The sequence below is a fragment of the Myotis lucifugus genome, unplaced genomic scaffold, assembly GCF_000147115.1.
Source record: "Myotis lucifugus unplaced genomic scaffold, Myoluc2.0 scaffold_42, whole genome shotgun sequence".
In the NCBI taxonomy this organism is placed as follows: Eukaryota; Metazoa; Chordata; class Mammalia; order Chiroptera; family Vespertilionidae; genus Myotis; species Myotis lucifugus.
The window spans coordinates 3,793,094-3,805,695 of NW_005871090.1; positions in this window are offsets into that span (position 1 = coordinate 3,793,094).

The following is a 12,602-nucleotide window of genomic DNA, read 5'->3' on the forward strand; positions in this document are numbered from 1 at the left end:
TTTACTAATTTTTTATCCTAACTGTTTTTATAATTTTCTTTTTTTAATTCTAAATTCTTTAATTTTTATGTAAATTTTAGAATCAGCTTGTCCTTATCTACAAAACATCCTGATAGCATTTTAGTACAATTGCAATAAATCTTTATGTCAATTTGTGTAGGATTTACATTTTACTATGTTTAATCTTATAATCCACCAACATGGTATGTCTCTCCATTTATTTAGGACATCTATGGTTTTTAAAATAATATTTTGAAGTCCTTAGTATACAGATTTTGCACATGGGTTTTTAGATGTATAAATTATTTATTTTTCTTTGGAGCTATTGTTAATAATTGTCATGGGCTGGATTGTGTCTTGTCAACATTTATATGTGGAAGTCCTAACCTCCAGTACTTCAGACTGTGACTCTGTTCAGAGATAGGGACGTTAAAAAGGTAGTTAAGTTAAAATGAGGTCATTAAGGTGGTCTCTGATTTAATCTGACTAGTATCCTTAGAGGAAAAGGAGATCAGGACACAAAGACAGCCATCTACAAGCCAAGGAGAGAGGCCTCAGAAGAAACCAACCCTGTTGACACCTTGATCTCAGGCTTCTAGCTTCCATAATTGTGAGAAAATAAATTTTTATTGTTTAAGTCACCAATCTGTGCTACTTTGTTATGGCAGCCCTAGCAAACTAATAAAATAATCTCTCCTTTTAAAAAAAAGGTGTTTCAGTTGTTCAAAGTTTTTTTGTGTGTGGGTGTTTTGTTTTGTTTTTGAGATTCCTTGAGATTTTCTACATAGACAAGTATGTCATCTGCAAATGGGGATAGTTTCTATTTTTCCTTCCTAATCTGAAGCCCTCTTATTCCTTGTTCTTGCTATTACGATAGCTAGGACTTCCAGTTTAATGTAGAATAGGAATGAATATCAAGAGAAGACATTCTTGCCTTGTTCCCAAACTTAGACCATTAAGTATGATGGTAGGTGTAGGATTTTTTTACTGTCATTCTCAAGTTGGGGATGTTCATTTTAATCCTTGTTTGTGGATAATTTTCACCATGAATGGGTGTTAAAACTTGTCAAATGTTTTTTCTGTATCTACTGATATGAACATGTGGTTTGTCCTCCTTCACCTGTTAATATACTGGATTGCATTGACTAATTTTTGAATATTGAATCAGCTGTGCATTTGCTCGATAAGCCCGTTAGTTTTATATATTGTTAAATTTTATTTTCTAATGTTTTTGATCTGTATTCATGAGCAATATTGGTCTGTAGTTTTCTTGTAGTGTGTTTAACTTTGGTATCAGAATAATAACAGCCATATAAAATTATATTAGAAGTGTTGCCTCTTCTTTATTTTCCCAAGGACATTGTTTAGAATTAGTGGATGTCTTCTTAAAATAATTATTACAATATGCCAGTGAATAAAGTCCAGGTCTGGTATCTTCTTTAGTGGAAGATTTTAAACTATAGATTCAATTTATTTACCAGTTATAGGACTATTCAGGTACCTATTTTATCTTGGGTAAGTTTAGGTGTTTGTGGTTTTTGAGAAATTGTTACATTTCATCTAAGTTGTAGAATTTATGTGCACCTGGTTATTCATAGTGTTTCCTTACTATTGTCTTAAATGTTTCTAGAGTCTCCTTATTATTGTTTTACCTAGAGGCCCGGTGCATGAAATTCATGCATGGGGGGTGGGGTGTCCCTCAGCCCGGCCTGCACCCTCTCCAATCTGGGACCCCTTGGGGTATGTCCGACTGCCGGCAGTTGGACATCCCTCTCACAATCTGGGACTGTGGTTCCTAAGTGCTTGCCTGCCTGCCTGCCTGATTGCCCCCTAACCGCTCCCCTGCTGGCTTGATTGATTCCTAACTGCTCCCCTCCCAGCCTGATCTCCCCCAACTGCCCTCCCCTGCTGGCCTGATCTCCCCCAACTGCCTTCCCCTGCTGGCCTGGTCGCCCCCAACTGCCCTCCCCTGCAGGCCTGGTCGCCCCCAACTGCCCTCCCCTGCAGGCCTGGTCGCCCCCAACTGCCATCCCCTGCCGGCCATCTTGTGGCAGCCATCTTGGGATGGCCATCTTGTGACGATGTGAGGCCGGCCATCTTGTGGTGGCCATCTTGTGATTATGTTGTGCATGATGCCACCTAGGCTTTTATTACATAGGATCTCCTATATAATAAGAGAGGGTCTCCTCTTTTATTCCTGAAATTGTTAATTTTTGCCTTTTCTCTTTATCAATCATGCTAGAGTTTATAAATTTTATTGACCTTTTTAAAGAACCACCTTTTAGTTTAATGGATTTTTTCATTGATTTCCTGTTTTCAGTTTCATTGATTTGTGTTCATATCTATATGATTTCTTTACTTCTGCTTGCATTGAGTTTGTTGTACTTACGTCTCTTACTGGTTTCTCAAGCTTGAAGCTTAAATTGATTTGAGACCTTTCTTATTTCCTAGCATAAGCATTTAATACTTTAAAGGTCCCTCTAAGAACTGCTTTATTTGCATCCCACAGTCTTTTTTTTATAAGTTTTTATTGATTTTAGAAAGAGAAGAAAGGGAGAGGGAAAGAGAGATGGAAACATCAATGAGAGAGAAACATCTGCCTGCTGCCTCCTGCATTCCTCCTACTGGGGATCAAATCTGCAACCCAAGTGTGTGCCCTAACCAAGAATGAACCTGTGACCTCTTTCTTGGTGCATGGGTCAATGCTCAACCACTGAGCCACACCACCACCCGGGTGCATCCCACAGTCTCAATATGTTATATTTTTATTTTTGTTTAGTTTAAAACATCTTCTAATTATCTATGTCTGTTCCTTTGTTTTCTCAATCCCCTATTTCCACTTTCCTGCCTGCTTTGGATTGTTCAACTTTTCTGGTATTTTACCCAAGTCTCAGATTGACATTTCCAACCATCCAGTGGTGCTGTTCTACAGATTCCAGACACAGCCAAAAATAGCAAGAGCATTCAGGAATCTCCTGCTTTAAGAAAAGCCGTCATGCCAACATTTTAAAGTACCTGTTCCAGTAGAAACAGGAGTGATTATTTACATCATCAAAAGGTTTATTTAAAGATTCTGTAGTGGAGTATTTCGTCTCCCTGTTCTGATAAAGTCACCTTAGTTTTCTTTTGGAGCATCACCTCTGCCCCATTCATAGTTCATGTGACTTGGGTTATATAAACTTCCACTTGTTTTATTTTTGAGATGATTGTTGTTGTTTTTTTGTCACTTACAATGAAAGGTTCTTGATGACTAATAAAAATTCCTATAAACAGGTAACTCCATAGTGCTTTTAAGTTGTTTGTATGGCCCTAGCTGGTTTGGCTCAGTAGATAGAGCCTCGGCCTATGGACTGAAGGGTCCCAGGTTTGATTCTGGTCAAGGGCATATGCCCAACCATCCCCAGTAGGGGGCATGCAGGAGGCAGCCAATTAATGGTTCTTTCTCATCATTGATGTTTTTATCCCTCTCTCCCTCTCCCTTCCTCTCTGAAATTATATATATATATATATATATATATATATATATTTTAAGTTGTGTGTGTGTGTTTACTCCCTTCTTTGTTATATTCTATGACTCTGGTCTCTGAATTCCAAAAGGACAAGGACTGTGACTGTCTTGTTCACTGTGCAATATTCTGTGACCAACATATATATGTGGAATGAATAAAGGGTCACTGGTCTTCAACTTGGAATAGTTTGTGTCAGGATGCAAATGGGTTGGTTGACTTGAGTGTAATGAGACTGGAACATGTTTCATGACCATGAGTGGGCTGATCCTCAGGTAATTCCCAATGTGGCTTCCTCTCTTGGGCCCTGGCCATCATGAGATACTCATTGACTGTGTCCCTGGAGATCACAAAACATGTATCCCATCTTGGACACTCCCTGACAATGTTCTTTCTAGTTTTTCAAGAAGAGTTTACGATCCTTACTTCAAAATTGTACTAGCTTGTGACTTTGCCCGTCAAAGTCATACTTGCCTGTAGGACCAACCATGTAATTTGTGGAACCCAGTGCAAAATGAAAATGTGGGGCCCTTGTTCATAAAGCATGGAAAAAGTGTCATTAAAGTTACTAAAATATAAAGCTGTTTCCTCTCAGGGTTTCCTCCTTGACTTGTCATGATGTTTTTTATCTGCTATTTAAGTAAAGGACAATTAAAATAAAATTTTAAGTTATTAGTATGAATTTTGCCATTTATCTTTACATTGTGCAACACCAGTTTTAAGTGCAAGCGCAAGACCATTTAACTTGTGGGAGGAATCACCAAAATTATGCAATTTGTATTTCATAACTTGTATATATCCATATGTATTTTGTTCTTACCAGAACAGAGGAAATGCTGCAGAAACAGACTCAAATGTTTTAATTTTACTTCTTTAAACATTCACAAACGACCGACAGACCCTACTCTGGGCTTAGGGATGCTGTTATTTTCAGCATACATAGTCGGCTTATATAGGATATAAGTTTTCTTGATCATTCATGTTTCTTATAAAACCATGTTCTTCTTTCTGCATTGGAAGCGAGTTCTGGTCTGAACAGAAAGTGTGGCCTCCCAGGGCTGTAAGGGCTAAAGTTTGCTTTGCATGTTGTAGACATACATGTTTTCAGTCTTGCCAAACCTTCATGCATCACGGGTCCACCAGAGTCCTGTGCTCATGGGCCCTGGCAAACACTACCTGCAAATGGGCAGCAAAGAACAGCAGGCCCACACATTGTACAGATCCCTTGTGCACATATCTTGATTGCCCTGTCAGACTTCACTTACACAGCACAAGTTAAAGGATAAAATTATTAAGAATGTCAAGATAACAACAGCAGAGCATTCAACCAAGCACTCGGCCCCCCTGGGCACAATTTGTGCAAGTTACATACCCATGGAACTGGCCCAGCATGTCTGTGTAGAAACCACCAATACAGCGATTCTGCATTTTATATTTGTTTTACAGTTCTACCCACACTTGACTTCCTGGGAAATCTACAAAATGCAGTGTGACATTTTGAGATCATTAACCACTTGACAGGGGAGGAGAGAGAAATTTAAAGCAAATGTGTCAGGAGTCACACCTAATCAAAGATCAATCTAAAGCAAAGATAAAAGCACCTTGGAAATTGCAACATGAGTCCATGGCAAGATAGGGTTTGATCCCAAATATTTTGGGAACAGGTCAGTTATGTCAAGGAACACATAGCTGTTCTCCAAAACGTACTGAAATAAAAATATTCACATTTTTTCCCACCTGCCACATCCCCTTTCCACTGCCTCCTTTTAAAGAGACTAAGCTGATGTCCCATCTGTAAGCTATAATGTTCAAACCTAAACAGCTTGGTGGTATAAAATGATTGTTGTCCATGTGAAAAAAAAAAAAAGCCTCATTGTTCTTTCAACAAGAAATAAATTTTATGATAAATTGAAGGTAATGTTGCCCTTTATACATTATAAAAATTTATTTCTTGTTTCATTTTTATTATTTTTGAAATCTTGAAAAATGTATTACACATTTATCTTCTTCTTAAACAGAACGTACAGATTCTTATTTGACCTTTCCTTCAGGACTAAGGATGATCATGTGAAACATCAATTATTGTATTTTTTATTGGGTTCAACTAAGTGATTCAGGAGCATTTACAGACAAGGCATTATGCCAAGATTAATGTCTGTCTGAATCAGTGTGGGCTGCTCTTACAAATATATCATAATCTGGGTGATGTATAAACAACAAGCATTTATTTCTCACGGTTCTGAAAGCAGGAAGCCTGAGAGCAGGGTGCCAGCGTGGTTCGGTGCTCAGTGAGGACCCTCTTCCTGGTTTGCAGGCTGCCAACTTCTTTGCGTATCTTCTCCTGTGCAGAGGGCTAGTGAGCTCTCTGGCCTCTTCTGATCAATGTACTGATCCCATTCTTGAGGACCCTACCTCATGAGCTAATCTCCTCCCAAAGATCCCCACCTCCAAGTATCATCACCCTGGGAGAAGGGTTTTAACATAAATTTGTGGTGGGGGGTGGACACATTCTGTTCATTGCAATGGCCCTTGCCATTTGGTGTTTATGATCCTGTTGGAGAGGTAAGGCAGGTGTATAAGTTCAAAGTTCTTGGCAAAACACAGTGCTATTATATAAATCAGAACACGTACTATCGAAACACAGAAGAGAAAGGAATGAGAGAACATTATGAGAATTCAAATGGGTCTTGAAGGATGATTTGAGGTGGGCATGCTAAGGTGTGTGCCGCGCTCAGAAATTCACAGTGCTGAAATGAAATGATAGGTGTGAAATAGAGCAGGGTGTTTTAAAACATTGGAACCACAGGTCATATGTTTGGCCATAGATGGAACTTACATCTATCCACAGTGGGAGCCATTAGAAGGTTTTGTAATAGGAGGATGACAGCAGCATTACACTTTAGTGCATCAATGCATTTTGAAATGTGTAGGATTGTTTGTACCTATAAAAACCGTAGTGCTATTATAGTACGTGTTTTTGACTAGTTATTATAAGTTTTCTGTTACCTTTTGGTTTGCCAGCTATTCTTGATTGTATCAAAATATCTATCTGGATATAGACACACTTAGGTCTAACATTCTATTAAAATTCTGCCTCTAGTCTACTAAAAGCTAGGAAACTAAACAGCCAACATTATTATAATTACACTTATGCATAAACAGGCTTTGAGAAATAGACTGAAATTTGCTATTTCTCTCAATTATTTACTGTTTTACTTAGTAAACAGCAAGGATTAGCCTAAGAGTAAAGTACATGGGTATAGACTTCAGTAAGGATTAAGGTTTCTGAAGGAAACTTCTGGTTTAAAATCGTGGAATTCACCAGGACTATCTTTTCTTCCTACCCAAATCTCCTTACAATGACTGCCAGGGGATTTAAAAAAAAAAAACAAATTAATCAACAAGGTCAAAGAGAATAAGAGACAATTTGCCATAAATGCTTTCAACAAATTTTTGGGAGGTGAGAAATGGATGGAGGAATGGTAATTACCTTGGCAGAATGAAGAAAGGAGAAAGCCAATTGCTTGCAGACAAGTGGGAACAGATCTGCTTCACCCTGAAGAACCTCTGGGTTGCTCAGTGTTTATAAGAAATGAATATTTGAAAAGGAAGGTGAGAGCAAAGCTCAGAGCGAAAAAGGGCGTTTGCTGGAAGTTGGCCCACAGTGTGGTTGAACCCATCATGTCTCCGCTCACGTGTGCGTTCATGCAGCAGCCCTTTCCCTACTTCCTGGCAGCAAGTTGGAGGTTTATTCTTCGGAATAATGAGGCGTGGGAAGCAGGCCCAGAGAAATGCAGAGATGAAGCAGGGTGAAATGTCTACGTGTCATACTGTGGACTCCCCAAGCCCTTTCCTCACCCCGCTTCCAGAACTCTCTCTCTCTCTCTCTCTCTCTCTCTCTCTCTCTCTCACACACACACACACACACACACACACACACACACACACACACACTGGCTAGAGATTCAGATTCTCCTCTAAAACAGTCCAGAAAACATAGGAATGGATAATGACATTTGGGAGTTCTTCAATGAATGGGCGATTCACTTCCCCATCACTGTATGGGGAGATTTAGAGAAATGCTCCATCCTTGGTCATAGTGTAGCCTCCTCACCCTTGACTACAGACTGAGGTTTACCTTCTGACATCAAATACATGCTGTCTTTCCCGGCACCCAACTCTCTGACACCAACTAGGTGTCCAACTGTGCAGGTCCCACGGTTAAAGGGCTCAGTCCCATTGTGAAAGAATCATTTAAATCCTGTGAGTATTGATAAAATGTGACTCAACATGCTTCTTTATCTACCCAGACCTTGTTTAAGATAAGGAAGGATGACAACTTCAGTGGAAATGACTCATTGAAATCTACATTCAATATGTAGATTTTAGTTGAAAAATATGTATTTTGATAAGTAGTGGTAGTTATTTCTAAGAAGGGTGTTGCTGCTATATTAAGAAATAAAATCTATTGATCTAGTTATCTAGTCTCAAAACCTTTGTGTGTGTGTCCCTGTTTGATATTTTTTAAGTAATTCAAAGCAAGCCATTGTTCTATGTCTATTTAACAACCTGTGAAACAATTCTTTAACTACAGTTGTGAAAGGGACACTGTGGCAATATTAAAACATGTTAGAATAAGAATTGTCCAGAAATACAAAAAAAATTAAAAAATTAAAATAAAGAACTTGTCCCACAAGACTGCCTCACTTCAGATGCCAATCATGTCTCCACCACCAGTATTTCTGACTAACCAGCTGTAAATCAGGGGTTCCCATGACCCTTTTCTCATGTTTGATCGTTTGCTGCAACAACTCAATTGAAATATCCCAAGGAAAGTGTTTTGCTTAGTATTACCAGTTTACTAGAGAGGATACAACTCAGAGACAGTCAAGTGGAAGAGAAGGGTGTGCCAGCTTCCACCCCTGGCACTTCAACGTGTCCACCTTCCCAGAAGCTCTCTGAACTCTATGGTGTAGGGGTGCTTGAGGGAGTTTCATTGCATAGACTGATTAAATCATTGGCCTTTGGTGATTGAACTCAATCTCCAGATCCCTCTCCCTTCCCCAGAGATCAGGGGGTGGAACTTGGAGTCCCAACCCGCTAATCATGGCTTGGTTTTTCTGGAGACCAGACACTATCCTGAAGCTATCCAGGAGCCCCTCAGCCAAAAGTCATCTCATTAGCATACCAAAAACACTCTTCTTACTCTGATCCCAAGGGTTTTAAGAGTTCTGTGAGGAGGAAACTGGGACAGAGACCAAATATTTTTATCATACCACATAAACACATCACCAGATAACTGTGAAACCTCTCCAACATGAAAGAATAAGATAAACAAGTAGAAAAGAAAAACAGAAACGAATAAAAGTAGTGAAAATAGGCCTGGCTGGGTAGCTCGGTTGGTTGGAGTGTCATCCTGATAGGCCAAGCTTGCATTTGATCCCCTGATCAGGACACATACAGGAATCAACCAATGAATGCATAAAAGTGAATCAACAGATCAATATTTCTCTCTCTCTCTCTCTCTCTCTCTCTCTCAAATCAAGCCATCAATAAAAAAATTTCTTAGCCCTAGCTGGTTTGGCTCAGTGGATAGAGTGCCGGCCTGCGGACTGAAGGGTCCCGGGTTCGATTCCAGTCAAGGGCACATGCCCAGGTTGTGGGCTTAATCCCCAGTAGGGGGCATGCAGGAGGCAGCCCATCAATGATTCTCTCTCATGATGTTTCTATCTCTCTCTCCCTCTCCCTTCCTTTCTGAAATCAATAAAAATGTATTTAAAAACAAGAAAAAAAAAAGGTCAATAGGATACAAATTGCTTTAAAAAATTTTTTAGAAATATTGAAAATATGATTAGTATTCTCAAATAAGTGATAACAATAGCGAGTCAAAATAAGAATAGGTTGCTATGAAAAATAAAGAGAAAAAATGAGCTCTTGTAAATAAAAATATATGATGGTGGAAATTTTTTAATTTAATAGAAAAGTGACAATGTTGAGCAAAATTCCCCAAAGGAAGAGGCAATGAACATAGAGAAACTAAGGGAAGCAAGTTAGAGAACTAAGCCAGTATCCAGGAACAAGAGTTGCAGGGAGAACAGAGAAAAAGGAGAAAAGTTATCAAAGAGACCGTGCTAGACAATTTCCCAGAACAGAAAGACGGGAGTTTCCACACTGGAAGTTCTCTGACAGCTCCAGACAACAAATGGAAATTTACACCAAGGGGCACAGTTGAGAAATTTCTGAATACTGAGGTTAAAGAGAAGATCCTAAAAGCTTCCAAAAATTAATAACAAATTACATAGAAAAGAATGGGAACCACAGTCATCAGGCAAGAAGATTCCAACAATAAGATTTCCATGGATTTGTGTTATGCTTTCGCAATCCCAACAGAGAATGAATTTCCACCAGACCTGGCTTCATTGGTGTGCTACAGAGAAGTCACACAGGGCCCTAATCTCAGAAGGGGGCCCTGCGCTTGGGCTTAATACTGCAGTCACCATTTTTAAATCTTAATAATTTTATCTTTGAACTCCTATTTTGTAAGTGAAGTCCAATAGGAAAGGGGTGCATGAGCAGTGCTGGCTCCTGCCGCCTCCTCACCACCCACGCCTGGCAGGTGTCCTGGCTACCTGCTCCCCAACCCCCACTGAGAGGCCCCTGCTTCCCTCTGCCCCTGCCCCCACCCCCCATGGGCCTGGTACAGGTGCAGGGAGGGTTGGGGTTGGGCATGCACAACCCCCCATACTTGGTGGCCAGGCTGGACTCTAGGTGTCAATGGAGGTCTACACTCACCCCGCAAGTATCCCCATGACTGAGGGAATGTGACATTAAAAAGCAAATTTTAAAAAAACACCATGAGAGGTTGAGAGAGGTCACAGAAGAAGCAAAAAAAAAAAAAAACCCTTTCCCCTGCTTTTTGGGGAAAAGAGCCCCACATTTTCACTTTGCACTGGGTCTCATGAATTATGTTCCATCCCTGGTTTTAATTTAGAGACAGCTTGAGAAGGAAAACATTTTTTTTACCTCGAAAACCCAACTGTGAATATTATCAAAGATAAAAAGAGCAGGTACTCCTAACATTGGTTGATTGCTTTAAGGATGTCAAGATGGTTCCGCTGTGGACCATCAATCCCACAGTTGGAAGTTCCTGGTTTCAGTGCATCTTTTCTGAGCCTCGCCCTGACTACTGGGTTAGGGCGCGGACTCCGGCATTAGATTCAGACCCAAACAGCCACAATTTCTGACCCAAAAAGACAGTTTCAGGCAGAACTAGATGCTCCTTGGGGAGCCCACAAGTGGAGTTGAGGGCCTAGTGGAGTTTTTGCCACATGAATAGAAGGACCTGTTTGTGGAGAGTTTCTTGGGGTCTTATAAGTTCAAGTGAAGGCGAAGCGATCTCAAGGAGGTTGTGAGACTTTGAAAACGACAACCAAGAATGAGGAGGATTTCCTTCTCTGGGAGTTTTAAGAGGAAAAGAGATTCCTGCTCATCTGGACAGGCAAGGTGTGGGCCAGCTGCAAAGGGCAGGGGATGGAGACTCAGAAAGCCTCTCTAGCCACCTCCCCCCAGCTCCTGAGTCTCTGATTTTTATTTTCGTAGACACCAAGGTCATTGCCAGCTGTGAGCATAGCCAAGTCTAGACCTACTTGCTTCACACAGATCCACATTCTCAAAGTGCTTAATTCTCCCCCCCCATCTTTTCCCTGTCTGCCACCCCTAGAACTGCAGACCTCACTGGATTGGGTGACCTGACAACTGCCCTTTACATAGGGATTTGTATCGTAAATTGCCACTAAGAGGCCTCTGATACACGTCTTCCTCACAAATTTATGCTGTCGTGGTTTTCAGACAGAAACGGGCATGTACACATGTGGCAGGCTTGAGGCTCATCAGACAGGTTCTATTAATTTGGTCGCCAGGTGGTAACCATATTATTTCATGTTTCTCAGTAACTTTTGCGCAACACAATTACCTTTGACAGTTCTTGAGTGGGACAGCAATTTCCAGCAAATGTTTTCAGTAACCAGAGGCCAGCTGAAAGGAAACGTGAGTGCTTCGGGTAAGCTTTGAGTGCGGCTCTGACAGCTCTTCAGCACCTCCGTGGTGTTATAAATAGGAATTCTGTGGAAATCCAGGCCCATGGAACTCAACAGAAGGGAGCTGAGCAAGGCCAATGCTTTCCACTGTATCAAAGAAAGAATTTGCCCTTGCACAGGATAAATTCTCCATGCTGAAGTTCTTCCAAACTCCAGAATACAGAAGTTTCTTTTCCTGGGGTTTCATGCTTTGTCCTCCTTCATGCTAATTCCACACTGCGAAGGGTGTGACTTTCACTTCTTGAACTTGCCTGACTTTATATGTGCCTTCGGCATTCCTCAAAGTTATCTAAGGAAGAGGTACATCAATTCAACCTCCATGTATTAGTTTCCAATTTGAAGGAAAAGATACTAAGTTATCTCAGATGGGCTGTTCAAAATCTGATCTTAAAGAATGGGAATATGAAAGCGAATTGCTTTTCCACACTCCCCCACCAGCATCTCTCTCTCTCTCTCTCTCTCTCTCTCTCTCTCTCTCTCTCTCTTTCTCTCTCTCTCTCTCTCTCTCTCTCTCTCTCTCACACACACACACACACACGCACACACACACACACACAGCGACTTTCTAAGAAAATATTAAACAAAGTGCGGGCGGTCTCTAGACACCCACCATAGGAAAAGAAAGGAACAATGTGTTCCCCTAAATCATAAGGAGATAAAAGGACTGATACACACAATTGATATATATGCAGAGTGTGAAGCCGGTGGGGTTGAGCATGAGGTCACGTGCCACGAATCACATCCAAGAGAATGCACTGTGACTCACATCCCATTGGGGGGGAGCGGGGCAAAACTTTCTCGTGGACACTCTTAAGGAAAGAGCCTCGTCTTTGCTCCAGTTACATTGCTATGGTTTTACTAGGGAAGCTTTCTTTGGATCTCAGGTGAAGGAACAATTATATTAATCAGCTCTAAATCAGCCCACATTTTTTCTCCTTCTGCCGAAAAAGGGGTCCCATTGGGGGAGACAACCGCCAGCTTAGCAGTAAATGGTAGCAAG